This window comes from Anser cygnoides, chromosome 4 (assembly GCF_040182565.1).
Source record: "Anser cygnoides isolate HZ-2024a breed goose chromosome 4, Taihu_goose_T2T_genome, whole genome shotgun sequence".
Taxonomy (NCBI): domain Eukaryota; kingdom Metazoa; phylum Chordata; class Aves; order Anseriformes; family Anatidae; genus Anser; species Anser cygnoides.
In genome coordinates, this window is record NC_089876.1 from 28,005,242 (window position 1) to 28,028,904 (window position 23,663).

General features: G+C 40.0%; 1 long non-coding RNA gene across 1 annotated transcript; it reads left to right on the forward strand.

Annotated features, from left to right (window-relative positions):
• Positions 1–2,212: 2,212 nt before the first annotated feature.
• LOC136790671 (uncharacterized) lies at positions 2,213–10,323 on the forward strand. Its single transcript, XR_010831051.1, has 3 exons — positions 2,213–2,544; positions 3,099–3,138; positions 8,551–10,323. It is a non-coding gene; the product is annotated as an uncharacterized lncRNA (long non-coding RNA).
• Positions 10,324–23,663: the final 13,340 nt, after the last annotated feature.

A 23,663-nucleotide genomic window follows, 5' to 3' on the forward strand; every position in this document is an offset into this window, starting at 1 on the left:
GCTAAAAGTGCATTTTTGTTGCTTTCAACATCTTCTAAAAATAATTTTATTTCTACACTTAAAAATGTCACCACTCTTCCTTTTTGTTTTGCTCACTCTTGTGTTGGAGGGGAAGGCAGATCAGTCTCTATATTAGATTTAGGAAATTCCTGACTTGACCAAGAAGTCCCTGCTATGATTCTTAAACACTAATGGGAGAACCACTGACCTGATATGGTGCCATTGATGTCAGGGAGGCTGGTAATGCACCCACCACCGTGCAAATGTGCTTTGTGTAGTGGAGATACTTTGTCTACCTTGCCATATGCTATGAAAATCCTGCCATCACATACATACAGTAGTTGTTGAGTGCCAGCATGACCCACTGGAAGTCCAGCAAAGTTCTTGCAAGATAAATAAGCAAATGTGCTGGTACAGAAATGGGTAAAATGGTCTCTTGAAGTCCAAAGCTACCTGCAATTTTATTTTGTCACTTACCTTGATTTTCATTTCAGGTGCCACTATAGAAGAAGCAATAATGTGATGTGCAGAAAATAAGTTTACCTTTCGTAAGGTAGACTGGTTCAATAAGACCATATCAGTTTAGAACAGCAGACAACTTTACATATTTTTTCTCACTTAAGAGAATTATCAGTTCTCTTGAGGACTGAGTTATTACTTTTTTTCAATAGAGGACACTGATTTTTTTTGAAATGCTACTGCAGATTGTCAAAACAATGAGGTTCATTCTCATTTATGAAAAGACTTCTTTCTACAACTAGACTAGTGTAGAAGAAACTTTCAGAAAGCAATACCTGAAGCTCAATGCCTTTAATGGGACTGTAATTTTAAAGATGAGTATATGTTACTGTCAGCAACTTTTATAGCCAAACCACCAGAAAAAATGTTGCGTGTAAACACTCTAAAGCCTTTAAGGAGAAAGGAATAAATGGAAACTATGAGTGATACAGGCTTTTTGATGGTTTATCTTAAAGAAAATTCCCCTTTGTGACAACTGTATCCCTAGCGATACTATCTACCAGGTAGACTACTTCTGCCTATTAATCAGACACGTATGTGCTAAAAATATCAACTCATCTGATTACAAAGCACAGATCAATGAAGCTGAGATGAGGGATAGTTTAATTTCTATTAGAGTCTCAGCATGATGTAACATGAGTTTTCTTACACTCATTAGCACATCTGAGTCTGAAATATCAGTGTTTTTTTTGTGAGGGGAGGATTTATTGTTTTGATAATAGTACTAGGTATTTAGTCTTCCTATGTCTCCAGGCAAATTTCAGGAAAAACAATTGTGAAATAGAAGAGAGGTGGCTGCCTAATGCTGCAGGCAGTTGTGATTAGTTCCATACTTATTTTTCAAGTGATGTATCCTGGTATTAATCTTGCTAAGCACCCTGGAGTACAGTAGATGGGGGGAAAAGCCTCATAAAAACATTCACACATTGAAAGTGACGTTGTCAAAATTTCCATTCACTAAACTCCCTAAAAATGATGACATTGTATTGGAAAATTCTCTTTGCTGTTCCACAGACCTTCAGATGATATAAAGTACAATCTTCCTATATGGTAGGAGCTTATATCACTTGAGAATACATCTCCTATGTTGTAAACCAAACAACCAGATTTCTACAGCAGTTCAAGCAACACGCTGGTTAGAGGCAGAACCTAAAGTTGCGGTCACACCACCAATAGTCCTCTCTAAATTCAAGCTCTGTGTGCATGTTCAATTACCAGAAAGTCTGGAATCACTTAGCATCTCTTATCTGGGTCCTTTCGTTTGTTTTAAAGCATTGATGCGACCAACTAATTATTTCTGAATAGAGATCCCCCAAGAGAAGGCTGACATCTGTGTCATATGCTGACAGCTCTATTAGGGGTGTAACGTTATATGCATCAGAGTCTGATGGGATTTCATGTGCCTCAAAAGCCAGACAACCTGCAACAGGATACTCTTGAACAGTTAAATCACATTAAATATTTAAGCATAGAATTTGACATTGTTCATTAGGCCTGTTAAAGAATCTCACTTCTCACTGCCAGAACTAACCACACACCTTACAAATTACATTTCAATTTCAAAAATGACTAACTCTTTCTGCTTCTTATGCCCTCCATGAATATGTTTCCATGGTAGTTTCCAATGTTTCCACAATACTGCCCGCAGTTTCCATGAAGGCCTTAGTCCCATTTCCTCTGAAGACAATGGCACTTAAATTAGTTTTGTACTCTGTTGGAGAAGGGGAGCATTAATTTGTAGTAGAGAAAATAGTGAATGAAGCTGAATGAAGGAAATCAAAACTTATCTTAATTTGTCGCTAAAATTTGAGTTCATCAACCAAAATGTTTTATAATAAGACATTTTTGTTCCTGTACCAAACCACTGAGAATCCCAGAATGAAGGCAAGCAGTGCATCACCAGTTCTCGTAATGAGCTCCAGCACAACGACATGAAATGACCTCTTCATGGCCACACACAGATTGCAAAGGCAAAACTGAGGATTACAGCCAGGTTTTGTGACTGTCAATACTGTCTTTAGATTGGTAAGGATGTCTTCTATCTGTGGAAAATCTCACGGAGTTTTTTCTCAAAGTGTTCATCATTGTTCTAGTTCTTCTCCATCTGAAAAAAGGTTTATATTAAGCCCATAGTCTCTATATAAAGTAATGATACCATATTGAAATTACATTTTACTTTCCTACAAAGATTGGCACTACTGTAATAATAATGAAAGCCATCTGCATTGTGGATTTCTTTTGCCCTTATAATAATTATGGTTTATATCTAGATAAATGCCCTTGATGCTTCTTGGATCACTAATTTTTTTTTCTGTGTCTTTCATCAGAAAGAAAGCTTTGTTCTTGTTTTGTCTGAGTTCATAATCCTGTAGCAATCTTTATTCATTTAAGAATAAGGATTACTTTATGTTCATTCTATTGCCTGTTTTTAAAGGTTGTTCTCTTCTTTTTGCAAGGCTTTGGAAAAGAAACTTTCATACTGTTTATCTACTCATTGTTCTTAAATTTTGTATGTCCTCTAACCTCATGTCCTGAGAAATATGTAATTATTCAACTTTTGTTATTCTGTTGTTTCTTAGGCCATTTTCACTGTGCGATTTCAATTGGAGGATGTTTTAGGTAAGAAAGCAGAACAAAGTAATGCAACATTATCGTTTTTGCTGTATCTACAGTAGTTGACTGATGTGACATTGAGATAACTTTGGAATAACACTGATGTTAAAGTTACAGAATGCTGCTTTCAGGGGATGTTGACATAGAACATCTGTGTACAAAGCGATGTGATATCAGAAAGCATGGTATTGTACAATGATGGCAAAAAGAGGAAAAATTGTATTTAGAAAAATGGAAACAATGAGATTTATTTATTTTTTAAAGGGGAGAGTTTAAACTCTTTTAAACAGAGTTTTATAATTTATTTCAAAGAGATGGACAGAATTGCTCATGTATTAATCACTGTCATGGTTCTAACACTTAAAGTTAACATCACCTGGCAATGTAACTTCTAAGAGCAAGTGTAGGAGGAGAGAGGAGTGACAGGAGAGTATGAAAGTGATGACAAAGGACATAATCTCTGGCCAATAAAAATAACCTATGGCTTCAGCTATGTGGTCTGACTGTAGGAACTACTTTGAGATGAGCTTTGAGGTGGCTGATGGTATATCTGGCAGGAGGCAGTGTGTAACTAGCATTTAGCATAGTCTTCAAAGGACATATATCTGCTGTGTAGAGGGACCTTGCTAACTTCTCTTGACCATAACTTGAAAGGGCTGTAACATCCGTCCTAGGAGAACTTTGACTCTAGATGTCTGTGGCTGAATAGCCTTAAAGCAAAAAGAGCTCAGGCTGCCCGCAGGAGACAAGGATGGTGGTTACCAGCCCTTGCGAGCAACCCGGAGCTCAGTGTGCTATTGGGATTGCTCTAGCAGGTGCCATGGGAGATGGTCTGCAAGTCATCATGCTAAGCTGTGCCCCCTGTTCTCTATGGAGACTTATGTGAAAGCAGCAGTCTTGTGCAAATCAGTTTGGAGGTTTGCTTCTATGTTTCCAGTTGAAAGCAGCTCAAGCCTTTGCCTCAACAGTTGGTGTACTTCTATGTTTTTCAGCTAATACAGACTTGAGTGATTTTTCCTCCCAAAGGGAAGATGTCTGTGGTTTCTCACATGTGCAAGGCTGCAGGCAATAAACAGAAATATAGCACTGATGCATTTATTCAGGGAAAAAAGGAAAAGAAAAAAAAAGATCCACGGTTATATAAAACCTACTATTGGAATCAGATACTTAAAAAAAGTAGATCAAGCTCAAGGCCTTCTGAAGCTGTTTTTTTTTTTGAAAGGTAAGAAGAACCTTCTGGACACAGGCTAGGGATAAGGTAGTAAGGTCAAGAGGGGACAGAGAAATCTGTTTGCTCACTATAGTCAGAACAAGGAAGTAAACAGTCAAATCATGCTTGTATATATTGTGGTTTTCACTGTCACTGGCCCTTTTCCACTCCTCAGGCCAACAGGTGTATTACTCAGGCAATGACTTTCCCATGCAAAACACCCAACATGGGGTATTTTTTCACCTTCTCTCAACATTCACAGCTTCCTTGCTTCTTCAGAAGTTCCCTCTTTACCTTGACCCTTTGCAGCTTCCTAACCTCTCCCTCGTACCTCCAGCTCCAATCCCCTATCTGCAGATCTCCCACCTTCCCCACCTGGGCTCCCACTTTCTCTTCAGCCTGCCTCAGTGCTTGCCACACACCTAAGGGATCAGTGCAAATGCATTATCTTTCCTCCCTCTGTAACACTGGTTAGGAGTTGTTGTCTCTTTTACACATTCTTGATTGGTCTAACACACCCCTAGAAAACAAATCTCCTCCTAACACTGGAACTGGAATGTCGCTCTCTTGGTAAAATATTAAGTCTTATCATAAACTTCTGATATGATTCAAAGCTGCATGAAATATAACAAATATCAAGATAGCTGGTTCCACTTTTTCCACTCCAGTAATGTACTGTGCAGTATATTTTGTATTATTCTGACTTCGCCCAACTACTAATAATTCTAAATCATCATTCACAGGCATAATTTAGTCTTAGTTCCATTACTGTGCATCATAATACAGTTTTTTTTTCTCTTGTTTTGTTTCTATTTGCTTTTGCCTAAATTTTTCCTGACTTCAACTTTTGTTCTGCTTTTAGTTATGTAAAGCTTCTCTTAGCTTCTCTTTGCTCTTGAAGCTCTTCTGCAAGTGCCCCACTTCATGATCTGAAGAAAAGTGACCTTTGAGGACGCAAACAATTTTGCAGTCTTACTTTGGTAAGGAACTGATTGAGAAGCAGTATCCCATTTCCTCTGAAAATGTCCATTTTATTCTTTTTTTTTTTTTTTTTTACCTTTCAGCTTTGGCTGAAAAAAAGGGGGAGCACTTGTTACATTTCTAGGACTCTTTAGTTTCTCAGTGTGTCTGCAGCATTTGTTGCTGCTGCATCCAATCTGGAGTACCCTCTGTTTCTGAGGGATTTCATACTATACACTAAAGAGCAAAGCAGCAAATACAGTAACAGCTTCAAATACACTGAAACAGTGAAAAAAAAAAAAAAAACACAGAAGGAAATAGTTATTGCTTTATTCGTGTTATTAGGCTAGACTGACATGGCCCCTTTCAGCATGCCATCTGTCTTCAATTAAAATGGAAAGGTTTCTATGAAATGATGCATTAGCAAGGGGTTCACAGCTGCAGAACCAACCAAATCTTCTAACATCTGTTCAGACCAAAGAGATCTGGACCTAAGGTACCTTTGAATGAATAGTCATGAAACGGTGCTATACTTCAAGTATTCCACTTCTGTGGTCACAACTGTTAGTAACAGTATCACCGGTGAGCAGCATTCTTTGTCACTTGGAAAGGCCAGGAAGGAGGCTAATGATGTGAATCTGGCCCACTGCCTGGAAAAATGGCCTTTTAAAGCGAGGCCAGAATGCTTTGTGCTTTACTTTTTGTGCTTTTGTTGTTCTAAATTTACTAATGGGGCTATCAAACTGGACTGTGGGAGGAATACCCAGTGGAGAAAGTGGGTCTGAATGACATGATATGGTTTGCTGTCCAAATACCTCCTGGATTTTTACCTTCACAAGTCCATTCCAGCTTTTCAAATCTATACAACATGAAAGCCTGCAACTTTTATGGTGGTAAGAAGGCTATGAATATGCACAGGGAAGGGCATTACGAGTTCAGTGACAGGAAGTAATTGCTTAGACATGGGTCTTGCTTTGCCAGAGGGCAATGATAAATGGCAATAGCGATCTTAACCTATGTTCAGTCAGTAGTGAACATTTCAGACTACAGTGGTTTTGTTCTTGTCAGGTTTCTACTCTGTTTGTTTGCTGAAGAGAACGATGAGTTTACTCTTACTTGAACATTCATCTCAAATGTATTTGCGGTTAGTAATCTCTTTGTTTGAAGCACAGGAAATGAGTGGATGCCAAAAGAAAAGACTAAATATTTATATAGCAGTCCAGAAAGGTCATGGCATTGTGCACAGGGATAAAGATAATCCATCTGTTATCAACTGTCTTATTTAAAAGGCAAACAAAATGGCTACCTCCAGATATGATTAATATGTCTGTGCAACTTGATTGTGTGTATGGTAGCAAAACTAAATTTGTAGTATGATGCTAAGAAGCTGTAAGATGCCTGGTACACCATGCTTTTTTTACCGTAAAGGTCTGGTCTTTGGGCTCATGCAGACAGGCGGGGAAAGGGCTCATTCTTGCAGGGCATAAGAAACTTGATGTATGTTAGCAGTCCTGTTAAAACCATGAGACCTACTTTGATAGCAAAAATAAGCACATGCAGTAGGATTTACAGAAACTGAAGTGGCCTTTGAAACAGATATTTAATGTAAGGATTGGATACCCACCTTCTGTCAGAAGGCTTCCCCTGGTATCCTGGGCAGAGAGGTGGAAGGTCCTGTTAGCTCTTGTTCTGCAGCTGTATGTCTTGAATAAATTTGAGTCCAAGTCCTTCTGCAAGAACAGTCCCAGGTGTGAAGATCTCAGGACTGCCATGAGCTTGGGTGACCTGGGGCTCTTGCTCCCACAGCTTCAGGTGCTCTTGCTGAAAGCCTGAAAGCTCTGATGCTCCTGGCCTTGTAGCAGTCTGTCTGATAGGGTCATTCGGTAGATATGGGCTCATAAATAGGTTGCCTGAGCACACTGCAGCAGGCAGACTAGAGTTCTGACAGTAATATGAAGAAAATTTGGTGTAATGGGCATATTCCCATCAAATGCTTTGGCTCCCACATGCCTCATAGTCCACAGATGGTGAGTTCTCTCAGGATTACCACATTCCTAGCAGGCTCTGCTTCCCTCTGGCCCTGAGTTACGATTGAAGACAAGAGATGACATTTTATGTAGAAGTATGATCAGCTTGAAAATAAGAGAATGAATGATATCTAAATAAATAAAACACTAAAACTCCTGTTCTTGGAAAGTGAAAATGCAGAGATAAATGATACTTCGGCATTGGCTATAGCTCATTCTGACAAGAGTCAGTGGACCATGTTACTTTATTTGAATGGCCATCGAGAGGGGCCATTAAAATTTAACTGTCCATAATTGCATCATCCTACCATATATAAACCAACCTTCCTGCAAATTAATCTTACTGTGTTTTTCTGGTGTGTGCTTCCTTTTTCTTCTTCCTTGTCAATTGACAAGAAAATTAGAATAAATGGATTATCCAAAAAGATTCTGCCAGCTTCCCCAATGTAATGAGTTCACTGTCATGCTGTCAATTAGTGGTCATATAAACACAGACAGCTAAAATGCAGCCTTTGTCAGTGCTTGCTGTTACAGACCTGAGCTGATCTTGAAATTTGGCATGCTGCACAGCAGAACTAGTTTGAAAGTCATCTTTCATCTTTTATTTCCACTTTCTGGTACTACTTATTTCCTAAAGAAAAACATGTACAAAATATTAGCCAACCTTTTCCATTCAGATCAGGAAATTTCTTCTTCCCAGTGTTCTGAAAACAAGGTCAGACAATGCCTAGTCCTGAAAATGGTTATTCCAAGTAGTGTGAAGAAGGATAAGAAATAGTTAACAGTGGATTTTGAAGGGAAAACCTAACCATGACACCTGACTTTCATGTTTCAACCTCTGTTTTATGACTTTCCATAAGTGAGGTATAAAAGAAACTGTGTAAAACTGGATAAACAGAGGGCTTCTCACTGCAGCACATAACAGATATGACAGAGGCAATAGCCTGACAGAGTAGGTGTTTTAGACCAGAATCGAACACACAGTACAATAAGAACAAACATCAGTTTGTGACTTTGAGATGTAATGTAGAAGATGCAGTAGAAAATGTTTTCTACAGAGAGACATGTGAATGTTTAAATATGGGTCTAATATTTGGCAGCTTTGGATGGAAGAAAGTAATGAGGCAAGAAGATGTAGCTTGTATGATATATTGTGCCTTTTTACAGTGCACCTTGTGACCCTACTGTTTGGGTCTGCTGATTACTGAACTCTTCACACAGCCTTGGTCAGACATCTGGAAGCCATTGATGAAGAGCTAAGCAGCATGACATGGACTGCAGCTCATGGTGTACAAATGAGGATGGTTTCAAGACTCTGCAAGGGAGACAAAGTTAAAAGGAAGAACAAGTTCATATTTAAGCTGTATTAAGTGTGGTATGTTTGCTTTTGTCCACCAAAGCCTGGATTTGGTTTTTATGCACTCATGCAATAGGACTAGGAAGGTTGTCCTTGGTTTCTCAGGAAACAGATCAGCCCAGTCTGAATCCCCTGCCTAGTGGGGATGTGAGATCCCTTTGCATGGAAGTACTGGGAAGCTGGAGAGGAGCTGGCTTCTGTGAGCAGCAGAGAAAGTGAAGGAGAGGACAGTGATTCTTCCAGCCTGCCATGTCCGGAGCTGGGTGGAGATTGCTACATGGCACCATGGCACTGTGGGTCAAGTGTGCGAGTCTGGAGAGCCCTGAATGTGGAATCCAAAAGGATGAGCTGAGTAAAGCTTTTCTCCCTGTTTTTTTGTTTGTTTGTTTGTTTGTTTTTTCCTTCTCTTTTTTTCTTTTCTTTTATGAAGGATGGGACTCTTAACGACAGAACACTGGGACAAAATGAATAACCATGATGACACTGAAAGTTGTTAAACATCTCCACTGTCTCAGGGAGCCAAAGGTGCACTACATGACATTGATAAAAGAGGTAGTTCTTGATAAGACTGAGAGTGATGCTTGAGGCCACTTGCAACAAAAAAGGCATTCTTCCAAATAAAAGAGCTCGATACACTCTGTCTGAACTCATCCAAACATCAGTCATAGGCACGTTTGCAATAAAACAAACACACGCCTGGTGACAGCTTGAAAAATTAAAGAATGATTGAAGATCCCAAAATAGTCACCTGGAAATACGTATGTCATGGCACATGGACTGGAGCCTAGTGAAATCACTCCAGGTGGGCCATATTGTACAGTATATGGCATGCACTAATCTAAACTGTTAATTAACTATTCCTTGCTTGTCCTTGTGGCACAGAAAATTTTATGAAATCCTAGAGTTTAGTTTGGGATCTTCTCAATTAACACCTACCACCTCAGCTGCTTTGTCATTTCAGATGTCCCCTGGAAAATTACAGTTTCTTGGTCAACACAAAAGAAGTAGCCGCTGCCAAATTGCTAGCAGCCCCCACTGCTCTCTGCTTGCTTCCTGAATTGCACTGCACACTCATTAGCTCCAGTTAAAATTTACATTATTCATTATGTTTTTATTTATTTTTTTGTAATTTTTTTATTTCCTTTCATAATCACAGTAATCCAGTGAGAGCTTTTCTTTCCCTGCCTGACATCTCCCCAGTGTAACCTATGGTAGGAAGGAAGGAAACAAATGACTGAAGTGAAAAACAAAACACAAATGCTTGGCAGGTAAAGGTGATGTCTCAGTGAAGACTGCACAGCCCAGCTACCTGTGATGGTAAAATGCAGCAGACTTTGCCTCAGAGAAGCTTCCTCCGTGTAGAGCATTGCTTACAGCAGGAGCACAGAAGACAGTCATATCCTAGCACTGGGGATCCTCTGCTGTGGATAGAAAGTGCTGCATTTTACCCAGGTTTTGCTGAAAAGGAGAGGAGGTATTGTATTACATTTTGTAAACACAGAGCCACTGCTTAGACTTAAGCTGAATTTAAGTCTTAAAGTGCATAGCTGTCAAAACTGAAGTAACTGAGTAAAACTGTCATTGGCTTTAATTACTCAGGTATTTGAAATCTGGTCTGCATCTAAGGCCAGAGGATGACTAATATAGGCTGGTTTATTTAAATTTTTTCATTCTACAGTTTATAATACTATCAGATGATAACAATCATGAAAATCTTTACTGGATAACTTTTGAATAAAATCATACCGATACACTCATAGGAAAGTAGGTCTTTAAACAACACTTTTTTTTTTTTTTTTTTTTTTTAGGTACAGTGTGTGACAAAGCTCCTTTTAAAACCCACAATATTTTGTATCTAAAATAGCCATCTGGAAATTCCATCATAGAGTGACACTGACAGGGAGCAAGAGCTAAAGTGGAAAGTCTTTTATTCTAAAAATTTGCAGACACAAACCACAATTATCAGGTTTTGTGAAGAGATTAATCCTCATGCAGCATGAATTAAAGCTATTAGTTGGTGGTGCATGGTATACAAAAAGCTTCGTTTATAAAAATGTGATGACTGATGTTATATCTTACTTTTCCCGAGAAGAAAGGAAGTGGGGGTCTTGCTCTACTTGCTGTACACAATCTTCTTTCAGAAAAGTGAAAAGGACTTGACTGTGAATAAACACAGACAAGAGCTGCCTGCCAAACAAGAAAAAAACAGTTGAAAAAGATGAGTCAAGAACTGGAGCAGCAAACTCAGAATCTTGAGATCCTCTGATGATCAACGCTCTTTCCATAAATACCTTCTCTGTCAAGGTCTCTGGCTCCAAATTATTTTTTGTGGGAACCTACTCATCAGAGCTAATCATCAAATATCACTTTGAAGCTGAACAGAAAATTTTGACCACTGCATTCATTGATCGGAAAATGCTGCTTGGTAACAGTATTTTTTTCTGATGTGTATTTGTTTATGTGAAACATTGTTCTAAGAAGAGTCAATGAAGTATTCCACTAATGGTGAAACAGTTTTTTTTCCATTTCCCAAGTAACTCTTCTGTTTACCATTTAGAAGTTACTTCGTGTCTAATAGCTTTAATTTTGTAAACGTTCAAAAATTTTAATCTTTTAAAGTCAAAGTAAAAAGCTTTCATTCAGATAAATATTAAACATTTAACATCGGGAACAGACATTCCCAAATACAGAGAACCAAAATCCACAATGATGTGGGGCACCTGGTGGCTGTGTGGGGTCCCACTTGCAGGCACACCCTTCACCTGAGAGCAAAGAGAGAACAGCCTTGGTGGGGAAATGGGCTCTCATTCGCCATTAGGGCTGCCAGATACTTCTGTTGGTTGGCAGGTGGGGAAGCTGCTCACTACACACATTTTAAAAAAGAAAAATGCAGAATATTTATAGACCTGTAAAGAAGGGAATTGGTAATAGGAGTGAGATCTGGGAAGATGGCTAATCCTTTGTTTGCCCAGGAGCCCTTGCTATCTGAAGAACCTGTAAGGGGGTTTCCAGGACAAACCTTAATAGTTAGAAATACCTGTGTTGGCCTGGGTAGTGACTCCGTAGGTGTTACAGTGGTTTTGAATCCTGAAAGCCAGAAGCAGCTGTTTTTGTGCCACATCTCACCGTGACACTGAGCTTGATTAAACTGTGAACATTGTCATGGTCTCTGCTTCCAATCCGAGCGTATCTTTAAGCTCTGGCTTTGAAGTGGCACTGCAGCAGAAGGAAAGAACAAACACCAGAAAATATCTCAAGAAGCTTTTAATTGCTTTTCATTCCTCAATTTGCCTTCTCTTCCCTTCCCACTCAAAAACTATAATTGCACTAACTGCTATGTTTTTTTCTTTCTGACCAAAAGCAAACTATGAGAAAGGCAGGTATTACCCTACTCCAGCAGCTGTGTGCTATTTACAGCGCACTTTGTGTATGCTGTTTTCATTTTCATCATTGGTTTCACAGCAAGCTTGGCTGTCTGCAGGTGTGATCCTAAGAAACTGCACACCACAAAAGCACTGGCAACCTTACACGTTCAATTCAAGTCAGGCTAGGAGCTTGCTCTGTTATCGCTGATTGTGTGTGTTATTTGAGACAAAGTTAGCTCCTTGGAGGGTGGATAATAGCGGAGCTCAGCTAATTGCTGGAGGCATACCTCCTGCTTAAGGAAACAGCCACTATTTGTCTTCCTTTAATCTGATCAGATCCTCGGTGGCTGCTAATCAGTGCATTTCCAGTACAAACAAAATCTGAATGATTAACATCTCCCCTCGCTTTACACTGAATTATTGCTGGGATTTGCCAGTCCCAGCTCCTCCAGCCACGCAGATCTGCATCAGGATTTTGTGACCTGCCCAGCGCCCTGTGCCCCTGCACAGCACCATGAGGTGCCCCTGGGAGCCTTTCCCCATTTCATTCCTGGCTCTACCTTCTCATGGTGTTTACGTAAGAGGGTTGACCAGCAGTTATCCCAGTTGCAGTTGGAAGGTATCGGTGTGTCAGTGTCTAATCAGGCAGCTATTCCCAGTAACGGGATACCTATTTGGGACTTAGAAACAGAAGTTTGTCTTTTTCTTAGTCTAGGTCTCCAAAAGCATCAGTACTGCAGTGCTTTCTTTTATGAGGCTAATAAATTAAAATTTTCTTGCCGTGTTCTGTGGAAAGACAAAAAGTTGTTATTATTCTTGCAAAACCACATTAAACAGAAAGAACAGCAACCAGAGTATTGCTGACATCGCTTAATGAAAACCAGAGCATTCCACTGGAAAACACACAGGGAAGGACAGCTTCAATTAGAGGAAAGGAGAGATTAAAGACCTCTCTTTTATACAACCTAGGGAAGGAATGTGCGAGAATGGGTTTGAAGAAGGGTCTAATTGAAGGATAAAATAGAAACAGTAAAAGGCTTATGATAAGATCAGTAAGCAGAGACAGTGCAGCCAGTATTGCTAGGAATATGTGTAGAATTTCATACCCCCACCTCCCCCCAGTGCCAATTCAGTCTGAAATAGACTGATACAGAGGAAATATCCCAAGAATTGTGAGCATGTAGAAATCCTATTGGACAAGGACAACAGATTTGAAAAGGAAGAATGTAAATAGTTTGAAAAACAACTGGGTATTTCTTGCATTAAAAAAGTATTCACTTAAATGGGAGGGGAGTCAGGAAGATCAAAGTCTTTTCCTGAAAGCAGGAATGAAGTTTAGTGACAATTATGCTCTGAAGATACTCTTGTAATGACATAAAATTGGCATTCTCAATAGGGAAAATCTGCAGAGCTTGGAAAGGTAAAATCCTTTAAACTTGAAACTACTACAACCATGTGGCATATTTCTTCTTAACACATTGTATAAAAGAGCTTTGACTTAGACAAGTCTGTTTTTAATTAATTTAAATTGTTAATTCAATCAGGCTAAGAACAAGGGCAGGGGGGAGAAAAAGAGGATGAAGGAAATTATTTCAGCTTCAAAGAATGTTCAACTGCATTAGCGACAGCAAAAGAAAGGGGATACCAAAGAGAGGAGTTTTTTTTTTTTTTGCAAAGAAGTCCTCGTTCTCCCCATGTTTTCCATAGCAGCCCGGGCTTTTTTCTTTTTTTTTTTTTTTTTGCTGCTTCTCTGGTTGTGACACAGGGCTTGCTGCTGGATCTTGCTTTCTTTTGCCTACAAAAGCCCTGCCTCTTCCTACCTCCCGGCTGTCCTTGCTGGGTGCTGTGGTCATTCCTGGGGCTGCCAGGTGCTCTTTGGAGAGTGGCTCCACTTGAGCATCTGCCACATCTTCCAGTGCAATCTTTTTTCACCACTCACTGGTTGACAGCACAGGATAAGTGCTGTCATCTCTTGTGGCTCGTGTTGCCGTCTGCTACCTCTGACTGTTTTATTTATCCCGGGTTGTCTCTGAATGTACCTGCCATTCACAGGCCATACGTGGCCCATTTCTTTCTGTTCTTCACAGCTCTCTTCCCTGTCTTTGTACCATGCACTTGTTCACGTCATTTGCTCCTTTCCACCAACTTTGTTTCTCTCCCAGCTAATAAAATCCCCGAGGTTATTATGGTATGTGTGCGTAAGTATGCACTCATATGCACGTACATGGGTAGGTCTCTAATCTATTCAGGCCATGCCCCTCTTTGACAGCAGACATTTTGGGGCTGGTGGCCTGGCCATACACAGGCACACACACAGGGGTGACACGAGGGGATCCTGCCCCTGGAAGGAAGGGAATTGCAGGCCAGGCCCAGAGACGTGAGGAGAAGTATGTGAGGCAGCTCGGCCGGCGCCTGCCTGTACCACGTCTAGCTCCTTCCAGTGCCCAGGGTCCATTTATTTCCTTCGTACTTAGAGCCTCTTTGGAGTATTTATAATTTTTTATTGGGTGTTTCTAAGAGACACACATAATATAATTGGTCCAACAATAAATCTGCTATGATGTGTTTATAGATGTAGGCTTTTACTTCTCTGGAAAGTTTAGAATTTCGTTTTGAACAATGCAAGTTTATACAGAGGTAGATACAGGAACAAGAAGCGTTAGGTCACTATGAGAGAGATTCTGTTTTAACCTGAAGTAGGTGAACATTGACTGACATCCTTGTGAAAGGATCCCACTGTGTTTTCCTATTGACTTATTGGCACTGTGTTTTCTCCTCGGTTTAAACTCTGCCCTGGTGGGCCACTAGGGAACGTTTCTGTCACAGCACTGGAGCTGTGTATAGCTACCCGAATTGATTAGTCTTTTTAACCAACAGGGTATATTCACCCAGGCTCATTGGTACACTGTTGGGATTTTTAACCTGGCTGCTTAGCTTGCTGGGCGCAGCTGTGTGTCATGTAGACGTGCTCGGACTGACCTGCACGATAAGCACGGTAACTGGCCCCATTCTGCCCCCGTATGATAAGCCAATGCCAGAGATTCACAGCTGGAACATGAAGCAGAGCAGGACCCAGAGCAGCTTTCTGTCAACAGCTGGCTCTGTGAGCTCTGGAAACCTAACAGGGCACGCTGTCCTTTACACACACTGAAGGCAGGTGATCTCTACCTCCTTTCTTCTTCAGCAAAGGCTGGTTACTGTTCTGTAAGGAGAATGAGTGCAGTGGATGAAGATGGTCTGAAATTAAACATGCTACAGCAGCTGCAATACCTCTGATCAGGTACCACTGGGAAAGCAAAGTGGGCAAAGGTCTGACTCCTTTTGCTCACTGCTGAATTTGAGCAAGCACAGGGAGATGAGTGATATTTTATTGTGGGATGGAGGGTAGCACGGGTCATGAGTCTTCCCAGAAGAACCTTTTGTACTTCCTTTACTGCCTAACGAACTAGAAAAGCTTCAAAAGTTGTTTGACTAGGAACAGAAAATCTCTGAGATCTTAGGCTTTCATGGGCTGGAGAAAGCCACTTCCCAGGCAGCTCTGGTTGGCTTGATGTTGTTGTGCCCTTTCCATCACTTCCATCCTGCCATGCCACAGGCAAGATCCTACTTGGGCAAGTGCTGCTGTTCACGTAACCTGTTTTACTCAGGACTGGGTCTAAGGTTACAAAACACTTACTTTTCAAGTTGTTATGATACCAGCTGTCTAGCATACCTGAACATCTGTGCAGGCAATATGGAAGATCACTGCCCTGTGCCCATGCTCCTTTGGAAGCTTTCTCCTCCTTGATATCTTTCAATTGCATCCTGTACATCTCTTGAATGTTGTATACTAAATTTAAGACTTATTCAACTACAAGACAAAAGTTAAATATGGCTAACAGAGAGTTTTGTTTATGCTTCTCTGTTCCTCCATACCGCTGAAGATGCAAATCCTGCAGAAGAGAGGCAGTTGCTATTTTATATAAAACGTGTACAAATGTGTGTTATATAAAATGTGTACAAAATGTGTATCTGTGCTTATTCACTTAAAACAATTGTTCTGTCTACTGTGAGAAGAGGCTTTGTTGTGATATCTGTTACATAAATATGCCCTTTAGAGATCACATTTTGAACACCTGACTTTGAACCAGAACCTGTTTCTGAGTTTGAACCAGATTCTGCTGCATGAAAAGATCCTTCAGCTTTTGCTTTGTTTAGACAAGGCACTGCCAAAGGTGTCTTTTAACAAAAGCAAAGACAGTGGAAATGGTTTGCCACTTCAAATGGATCAGCATGGCTCAGCTTCCCAAAGATATCTGGGTGCCTGATTGCCACTGACATTGCTTCTGATATTCGTTACATCGGTCATTTCATAGAAATGAGACTGAGCATTTTTTTTCTAAAACTTTTAGGAATTAAAGGGTTTGGGGAAAGCATTTATCAAAGTGAGGGAAAGACTGATCTGGACAGAGACAGGTGTGCTTGTTCATGTGGACAGCATAAGATCTGAGGCAATCAGAATCACAATTGTTTTGCTGTTTCCTATTTTTAGGTATTTTTGAAGGCATAACCAAAATGTTAAAAACTCAGTGTATTGTGCATGATGTTAGAAAATGTCATCTGAAATTTTTAGTAGAGAATAATCTGTGCTTCAGGTGGAAACTAAGTAGAAACCAGCGAGAACTTCAACAGGTATGTGATAAGGTCCTATGGAAGTGGGGAGGGTGGCTTGAGGCATCCATTTTGAGCGGGGCGGATGGAATACGGTAAAGATGACAGTGACACGTCTGAGCGGTTTATTCCCCAGTGGGGGCAGAATAGCAAAGCCAATAAAATCTGAGACTAGTGCAGTCCTGGGCCTCCCACAGAGATCCAAAGTCCTGCTTTTGAGGAATGAGCAAAAATAAAATCCTGCGAAGCACTATGGCAACCATCTCCAGGGATACCATCACAGACCTGAAACATGTTTATCCGCAAGAATTACAAGGCGCGGAGTGGGATGATAAACTTGGAAACGGTATTTTAAAAGTAAAAACAATGTCAGCTGATAATTGCACTGGTATAGAAATGTGACACTTGGACATCTTAATAAAACAAAACTGTTTTTAAAGAGATACTACAGAGAGTATCGCCTACAAATAGCTACAGAGAGTTGTATTTGCAAACAGTCTGTATATCTGAGAACTGGGCATTGTGCAAGAAAGAAAACCAGAGCGACAAAGTCACTGGAGTAGATCTAGGTAGATTATACAAAAGGAAAGATCAAAACAATTGAAACAAATAATGGCAAATACATTTTATGGCCCTATGTAAGATAAATTCATGTTGACGTCCTCAGTTAATTGTGTTTGTGGGTGAAACAAATTTCATCGCATGTAGTGTGCTTCTCATGGATAGGATTCAGCTGAGTTTTAACTGTATTTGGTGAAGGTGGAAACCACAACTGATTCTTGGCTCTTTTTTTTTTCTTTTTTTTCTTTTTTTCTTAAAGAGGAGCTTTTGAATGCTTTTCTCTTCCACTTATGCTGCCCACGAGTTGCCTTGTTTCTCCGTGACTTCTCCAGTTTCTGTCTGGTACTGTGTGCTCACATGTTCTGTGGAGATACAGAAAAAGACATTATTATCCTTTCCTCATACTAAATTCATGAGTGATCCTGTATGAACAATCTCTAATAATAGCACTCGGTGTAAATAAACGTTCCTGAATCTCGCTGCCAGGCCTGGTGGAAATGTGGAGTTGGGCTATTTTTGCTGATAGTTGTGTGGTTCCAGTCCCCCGCCCCATCTCTGCAGGTGTATAAATATCCACCAACATTTACAGATGCTTCAGTTAAAAATAAATAAATAAATAAATAAAACCCAGTATCTGACAGGTCCCTCAGGACCTGTCAGTGTCTCCTGTTGGTGCTGCCTGGCTCTCCCACGGAGCAGAAGCTTCTCATCTGAGGGAGGCTGGTGTCCAGGAGCAGGGCTCTTGTGTCACCCTAACTCTGCATCTGTGAGTCTCCTTGTACCCTGCACCACCTGACAGAGAAAAAGGAGTGAGTTTACAGTCTATATCACTGCTGATCAAGGAAGTACAAAACACCCTAAATCAGAAAAATATTTCTAATGTTTAGTATTTAAGAGAAACTATTAATGCTTTTGTAGTAGCAGCCTGGTCTTGATTTCAAATTAAAAAAATAAATAAATAAAATGATTTTGAGTGACACAAAAGACAACAGAAAAAGACAAAGAAAAATTATCAGAAAGAGAGATTTCTTCCCAGTCTCTAAAATAGTGGTATCCTTGTAATTTCTTATCAGCTTTTTTTGACTCTGATATTGACAGTTAAATGTTAGCATCCAAACATGACATCAAAACTTTTTTAGTGCTTTAGGCTTATTACCTCAGTGAGTAGCACTTTGTTCTGCTCTGTTGTTTAACGTTACTCCACTCTTATTAGCAGAAATATGTTACTGACACTTGCACAATGACAAATATTCAGTTGTCCTTCCAGTAGAGGAATGCCTTACCCAGATTAAATTAACCAATATGCATTGTAAAAAAGCATTTTAAGTTAAAATGCTTCAAATCAGTCCAGTGACAAAGATGCCCAGTGATCTATCACAGCTGATATCCTTAGTTAGATTGGTATTGCGTCCTTATCTTTTTTTTAGGTGATTAATTTTCTGCAGCCAAGATTTTTTCAGTGCTGAACACATCAGGCTTTTATGATTGAATTTGCTTGGGGAGGGGAGCCGTATCGTTTGTTTTCCCTCTAACATCTTGTCCCAGATTTCAAGGGGGGGTGGAACAGTTGCTTAGTCTGATGTGGGCAGCAGCTGCAGCTGCTTCATGGGTGCTGCACAGGGCAGGGAAGCCCCCTGCATGGCACCCGCCCTCTGCTTCTCACTAGGGCTTCTGTCTCCCTGTCTCACAGCCGGGCTGTTCAGTGTTCGGCCCACACCTTACAAACCAAACGCCCTCAGCCCTGTGGGAAGTTTACTCTGAAAGATGAAAAATTCAGATATTTTTTTTTCCTAGCTTATGAAGATTAGAAAAGATAGCAAGGAATCTCTTAATGATTCGGTGTAATAGTCATAAAAGCCAGGGATTATTTCTAGATGGATGTGGTCAGAGTTTTCCCTGTATGTGCACCTACCAAATACAACTCAGTTTATTGCCACATGAAACAGGAGTGGCGATATAAAAAGCCTGTTGATGTGGGAGTTTCAAGCCTGCATTAATGAAGAGAAGCTGTGACTCTACCTTAAGTGCTTTTTGAAACCCCATCTCATGCTTTATTACAAACAGAAGAAAGAACTATCATACATTAGGTATGCAGTACAGATAATCTTCACATCATCTACATGCAATCAAGCAGACAGGAATAAGTAGGACTCTTATTTTACTTTGTACAAGTGCCTGTGAGAAAAACACAGAGCTACATCTTTCTATGTGGTTATGAATGTGTAATTTAGAAACTCGAATCTCTCTCTTCTTGGTAATTCTATAATAATTTTTTACAGAAAAAGAAAAAAAGGAAAAAAAAAAAAAAGAAGGGGATATTTTTTTTCCCCATAATATTATGTACTCAAACAGTCTATGCATAGCTTACTGAGCGTTTCATATAGCTGCTCCTCCCCACCCCCAGGCCAGGTATAACTTACATGTCTGAAATCAGAACTACATAGGTTCAGACAAAACTGGGACAACTAAGGTTGTAGAGTGGTTTCAGTTCGGTGAAGGCCAGTGAGTTTTCATGGCCCAGTAGATCTACCCAGTCTATATCAGCAGAAATTTTGATTCCTTAGGTACCTACAGAGCTTTTTGTCACAATTTACTGTTGTTGGGAATGTGTGCCAGAACTAGCAAGCTGCTGTGCAGGCCCAGAGCAAAAGAGACAAGGCTAAAAGCTCTGAACTCAACACATGCTGATGCCAGGAAAAACCTTTTCCTTGCTGTAAGAACTAGATAACTCTAATGAAAGACCTTGATTGCAACTTTACATAGCAAATTTCAAATAGAAGAGGTAGGAATTTGTGGATATATACGAGAGAGACTTCTGAATGCAGGGCATTGTAATGGAGTGTAAGGGCATACACTGGCCTGACTTTTAAACAGGCATCAAACAGGAACAATCTGTATGCAATATTTTAGCTGATTATTTTGTCCCATTAGCTGGTCTGATTTATTTCCTTTATGAATACTCTATCAGCTGAGATACAACGGGACTGCAAAAGAACTCTTAATTTAATAGCTTTCATTAATAGAACTCTTAATTTAATAGCTTTCATTATTCGATGAGTTTCTCACTTGAATAAGTAAGGAATTACCAGCAATTTAACTCTGGAAGGGCTCTAATGATCACAGGCTGAATTTGAATTTATGGAGTGGGACTGGAGGAAGGACAGTTGTTATTATGAATTTTAAAGCAGGGAAAGTTGCTGTTAAAAGCCACATGGGATCTGTGGATATTAAAAATATAGTCTGAATACACTGACATTTTTAACTATAAATTTACCATATTTACCAATTAAAAATATTTAACTATATTTAACTATAAATACATATTTACCAATTAATCATATTTACCAGTTAACCAATTTTCTGTTATTTAGACAAACATCTACAAAAAGGTGTAACATCTGAGTAAAGCAACTTATGTCCCAGCCCTTTCCAGAGCCAGGTAATCAGACCTTTATTGTAATGATGCTTTATGGCTACAGTGACAAGGGGTGCAACAAGCAACCTGGGTAATTACCTCAGGGTCCCAAGTGCCAGAGGGCATGGGATGAAGGGCGAACCACCCAGGGTGTGGATGAGAGACAGGGACCACGCTGGGCTCTGGGTTTCACTGCCCATGGGTCATAGGGGTGTTGTGTTACTGCATCAAGGACTCCACCTTTGTAAAGTTGAAAACCAGGCTAATGTATTTCCAGAGGTAACCTCAATGGTCCTGGCAAGGGAATGTAAGACTCACATTTCCTCAAACTGCTTATTGAAGAGCTTCCAGCTATTTTCATGGGGATACTAAGACTTACCCCTTTTATTGCTCTGAAGAGTGTAACAGCCTTTTCAAAATGACTAATTAAGGAAATAGTGGCTAGATATTATGCCAGCGTCTATAAAATATGGGTTTATATTTTATGTACACAGTCAAAACAAAAACTTTTGCTCCTTTGTGTGTTGCTATAGAGAAGCACGTAAATGATCTTAGGATGAGACATGTTAGGCAGTATAAATGCAAGTGATCTATACGATTCATGTGAAAGGAGCCATAAAGTAATTAAAAAATAGGCATGTTTTTTAGTTTAACTGTTACCTTCTGCTTTCTGTGTTACTGGAGACTGGAAATTGACAGCTGCAGAGACAAAAGACACACTGATGAGAGACACGTGCAGGAAAGAGTTGGAGTCTTTTTATCAGAAGAAAGGCAGCATGAAAATGTTTTTGAGTATTTTCTTTAAGGTTTAGCACATGTTTTTCTAAATTCCATTTGCTTCCAGTGCCAAACAGAGCCCTCCATCAAATAGACCCTTGACCAAAAAGCATTGAGGTTGTTCCTCTTCAAGCTCTTTGTATACAAGTTGTTCTTGTACAAGTCTTTAGATGATGGCCAGGTACTCTAAATAAGGGGGAAAAAATTACTGACCTTCAAGCCCAGCTGTTTCATGATGAGCCACACGCCTTCTGGAGCTGATAATTCCTCCAGAAACCTGGCACTTTTTTGTCTTTTCAGCCACATGTTTTCTGGAAACTATCGTGGAAAGCACAGGCAAAACTGCCAGAATACTTATAATTTCAGGAAATTCATCATGAATTGGTCCAACTTTTCTACACTGTATTTTCTGTATAGTAACACGCACCTGGCTACAAGTGTTATATGTACACCTAAAACTAATGGATACGTAGTTAGCAGCAGTCCCAGCCAGTTTCCCAGTGCAGCAGGACAAGGACTGCTCACGTTGACTTCAGTGAATGCCACAGAGCACACTGAGTCGTAGCGTGTAAAAGCTGGGATTTCGTTCCCATCTGTTCATGTGTATCAAATATTGCATGAATTTAGATGATGGTAATTAATGCCAGTTGGGGGTTACTTGGATGTGGTGTTCTGTTTTGAGCTCATCTTTCATTAAATTATGCTCATCAGTGCCTGTTTTTGTTTCATCCACTGGCAATTAGGATTTTTGGAGGCACGGGGGGTCGCTCTGTTTGGCTTTTCATTACATTCCCGGTATGGAAGGATGGCAGGTCGGATTTCTGACAAAGAAAAGCAGTGCTAACAGCAGCTCACAGAGTTAGGAAAGTACAGATCCAATGTGAATGAGAGCAGTGTCAAAAGATATCTGCTGCCAAGGAAATACACTGCATTAGAGAAATAAGATCACAGTTTTCTGCTACTGCAGCTTCTCTATTCTGGTTGATATCTGTGTTATAGTCCAGAGGAAATAGACACAGGAGGAGAAGCTGCTGTTGTGAAACAACTGAGTACACTTTGTACGAAGAATATATATATATATATATATATATATGTTAAGTGACCGTAGAATGAGGCTTGGTGCTCTCCTTGGCATTGTGGGATGCTGTGGAGCACAAGGATGCATACCCTGAGGCTCATGTCTGGGGCAGTCACCCATCACTTGCTGAAACATGCTTGTGTGCCTGTTGGGTGTGGGGAGGAAACAAAATCAGAAGATTCCACTGTAGCTGGAAAGCACCAAAAATTAATGTTCACACAAACTCACATTTGCTTCCACAAATTTTCTTTTTGAAAGACAGTAGATGCCTTTTCTTTGCCTGGTGCCCAGTAGGATAACAATGAACACTGAAAACAAACGGCAGCTCTTTAAACCATCAGTCCATCACAGCAACTGTTGAGGATATCTGCATGCTTGCTGGGATTTGTTTCAACCTCAGCATGTGAGTTTTCTGGAAACCCGATCCAAAGGTGTATTGGTGCTTCTCTGCACCACCTTGATTAAGGGATAACACACTGATGTTCTACCTGTTTGTTTGTTTTTTTTTGTTTTTTTTTTTTGTTGTTGTTTTTTTTTTCTACATTGAATTCTATTTTTCCTGCTAATAGTCCATATAGCTTCTTCCCACTGTACTTCACACACCTGCAGAGCTATTGCACCCTCCAGACTCATTTTACCTGTGGCTCCAGACTCTGGCCTCTGGTCCAGGGACTTGCTTCTCTATGGAGTGAGGTTGTTCTTGACTTGGGGAAACACTTTAAACAATAAAAGCATGAAATAGGCCACTAGAGAGAAGAAAACAACAACAACAAAAACCCAAAACAAACAAACAAACCAAAAAAATTATGTACTTAAGTTCTCCAGCTCTGTTTTTGTCTTCTCCTTAAGCCATCCTTGAGTGATCCCTTCTGCTGTGTGGATCCCATGCCCTTGTCAGGTCCTTCACATCAGTGATTTTCCTTCCCCTGTATCTGACCCGAAATACAGCTTTGTGTTACACTTTTTTTACCCCTAGCTAATATTTCTATTATCATTGCTTTTACTATTCAAAATTAACCAGTTTGGGGTGAAAAGCCTGAAGTGATGAAACCCATCTTTCCTCACCTAGTGTGCAATTTGACTGTCATCAGATTTATTGCCCCATCAGAAAATATTTCAGTGGGTAAAATT